General features: G+C 37.5%; 1 long non-coding RNA gene across 1 annotated transcript; it reads left to right on the forward strand.

Moving 5' to 3' along the window:
• Positions 1–2,713, forward strand: LOC127969792 (uncharacterized). Its single transcript, XR_008156354.1, has 3 exons — positions 1–308; positions 749–948; positions 1,756–2,713. It is a non-coding gene; the product is annotated as an uncharacterized LOC127969792 (long non-coding RNA).
• Positions 2,714–3,396: the final 683 nt, after the last annotated feature.

Here is a 3,396-nt window from a genome sequence, read left to right on the forward strand (position 1 = left end):
TGATCCAACTTGAGCATAAATCTCCAGCCGAATGACAGTGTAACAGGTGAGTTTGGAAGCATAACATCTTCAATGCTGAATAAAGTCCTGTCTCAAGCAATTTACCACCTCCTCTACTTGGGTCAGTTCACATCCTGCTCTCTCTCTCTCTTTCTCTCTCTCTCTCTCTCTCTCTCCATTTCTCTTGTCTCTTGCATTTTCTTCTTCTCTTTCTAACCTCACACATAGGAAATTGGATGGAAACATCTGTCAGTGGCTGTAAAAAGGCCGTGAGAAGAAATTTCTGAATCTTTGGGGAAAACGGAGAGGTGATATTTTTTTTTACAATAGGTACAATAAGTATCAATAGGGAACATGCCAACATAATGACTCGACTCACTAACCATTTGGAAAAGTAATGTCATTTTTTCAATGATTCACAAAAGACATCATGTTGATTTAGACACCAGCATAACAATACTGATCAAACGTGTGTATATATAATAGATATGTAAACAAGTGGTTCATGTTATCTTTAAGGTAAACTGAATGATTCAATAAAATCTGTGACATGACAAGATCAATACAGCTACCCTGAAAGCGCCATTCCCAGTCGTCTTGTTGATCGATGAAACTGATCCAGTGACGGCATTCCAACTCCTGCTGAAGCTGTACTTACAGCTCAAAACAGTCCTGTTTCTCACAATCTGAAGATTGCCTGTCAGCCGCCAGACCACTTTACTAAAGCCAAACCCTTCTGTTCCGCAAGGCTGCCTGATGTTGGATGTTATGGATCTCTGGCAAAGGCTGGTGTGATGTTGTGTTCAATCATCTGGAGTTCTAGAATTGAATTTGGAATGTTGAAGAGGTCACATGCTTGGCCAGTGTTCCATCTCCCCCTTTGGCCTTCAGCTGGGCGGATCTACACTTCACAGTGTTCTCATCAACTGGAGGTCACCTGTCCACATAGTATGTATATGTATTGATCTTATTGCCTTGTTTTCAATGCTTAACAGTATAATTCACTCAGAAGTTATTCATCATTTACTCAACCTATAGTGTCATTCCAGCCTTTATCATTTTCTTTTGTTACGCAAGATTTTAGAGATTTTTTTTCTCTCCATGTAACACTGTGGATGGTGGTTTATACTGCCAAGCAAGTAATTGATGATACAAATATTCATTTTGGGGAACTGTTTTAATTTAATAGGAAAAAGCCAAAGAAAAGTTAGATGCCAGTTTAATATAATATCTTTTTTATTTTTTTAAGTCTCGTATGTCTACCAAGGGTGCATTTATTTAATTAATATACAGTGAAACAGTAATATTGTAACTTCAATGTTTTCCATTTTAATATACGTTAATATGTAATCTATTCCTGTTATGCAAAGCTGAATTTTTATTTAGTTATTATTATTAGTATTCAGTGTCACATGATCCTGCAGAACAACATGTATTTCAAATAATTGTTCTGTCTTTAATGCCACTTTTGAAAACTTTAAACGTTACAATGTGTGTCCTAATTCTGAATAAATTAGGCCTACACTATTAATAATAAAAGTGTTTCACAGTGCCATAGAAAAACCCTTTTTGTCTAAATGGTTCTATAAAGAACCTTTAACATCTGAAGAACCTTTCTGTTTCCCAAAGGGTTCTTCAGATTATAAAAAGGCAAGAAAGAGATGGTTCTTTACAGTACCTTTGACTGAATGGTTCTACAGTAAAAACTGTAGGTCATTTGTTAATGCTCACACTGTGCCTTTGCTTCTTTTCTAGTGAAGGTGAGGAAGATGATGGTGTCAGAATCCAATATTTGCTTTATCAGCAGCTTGTGTTTGTTTATCTGAGGCAAAGATCAGAGAACGGCCGATCACAGCCAAACATCAACAATGTCAGCCAATATCTGATAAGAAGAACATGGCAGAGGACACAGCAAAGAACTCACTGACACAAACACCCAAAAGCAGGTGTAGGTGTGTGTGTATCAAATCAATGGCGTGCTGAACAGTAGTTCCTGAAGAGATTCACACTCTGAAAAGTGAGACCTGGGTAACTGTGCTATCCGCACCTTGTTTTACAAAGTGAGAATTGGGGAATGTGTGTCTGCGTGACACCAGGTTGCATGTTCACACGTTAACTTTCAGTCTCCTTCAGAGAAATATCCCAGAGTTTCCTTCATAACCTTCAGAGAATGATGAGGAATGATCTTGAGGTCTGGCCGGAAAGAGAAAGAGAGGGAAAACCTGTCGGCCCCAGCAGATGGGGGTTAGGGTTCTCCAGTTTATTCTATTTCAAACAGGTAATGGGCTGTGAAATGAATAACAGTAAGCATTTTTCTTCAGTGTGATGACAGTTTCAATCAAAATATGGACATGGAAATTAGTGTGAATGCTTGTTGGTTTCTCTTGCATCTGTCAGTGTGTGTACGTGAGCTGCATTATTAATTCTGCATCATTTTAGCCTACTGCGATTTAGGAGGCACTTCCGGTTTGGGAAGTTTCCGCTGAAAAATTCTAATAATTTCAAACCAAAAAATTGTGCAACAAATAATCCTTAACCATCAGTTTGACTGAATGAGCTTTTCTTCTTATTCTGTAACAATATGAAAAATAATAATATTCTATTGCAATAATAATATTGCTATGAAAATAAAAGTATTTAGAAAGTAATTTGTTAATGCTACTCCACATTTCCTTTAAATGTTTGATGTTTGAAGGTATGAGTCTAATAATGTAACCTCATTGAAAATACTTATTATTGCATTCATTTTGCTAATTTACAGTTTATCAAAATGTACCCCCTTGGTGGATATTCACCTTTAGTCTTGCACACACTCACAGTACGGCCTGAAAATAATGTATTGTTTTAAAGGTGAACATTAAATGTCATGTTTGATGTAATCATACTAGTATGTGTATGAGTTTGTATGTGAGTAATGACAAAAGGTCACTGGTTCTTGTGAATGTTAAGCTCATACAGTATGCATCTCACAGCACTCTTCCTCTTCCCCCTGCACTCCTGAGATCAATTCCCATTTAATTAGGGTCTGAAAGTTGTTAACGCTCAATGTGAAGTGCACACACATGTGAAATGGTTACTGATGACTAACACTTTCTCTTTCTTTACGGCCGCGTCACTTCTGCAGCTGCTGGCATTATTGCAGACTGCGTGATCTGCGGTGTGTGTGAGGTTTTTCATAATGCTACACTGCTTGGATGACTTGACTCTAATTAAGAGCACAAATCATGTCTCTAGAGGGGAAACGCTCTGTTGCTTTTGTAGATCTTTGCTTGTGTTGCTTTATCCACATGTGAATGTTTCAGGATAGATGTTTGTCCTTCTGTAATAACATTGCATTTTCCTTGTTGTGTGAAATCACACTGTGGAGCTCCACAAAACAACAAAATACCAGGAACC

The sequence above is a fragment of the Carassius gibelio genome, chromosome B13, assembly GCF_023724105.1.
Source record: "Carassius gibelio isolate Cgi1373 ecotype wild population from Czech Republic chromosome B13, carGib1.2-hapl.c, whole genome shotgun sequence".
Classification (NCBI taxonomy): domain Eukaryota; kingdom Metazoa; phylum Chordata; class Actinopteri; order Cypriniformes; family Cyprinidae; genus Carassius; species Carassius gibelio.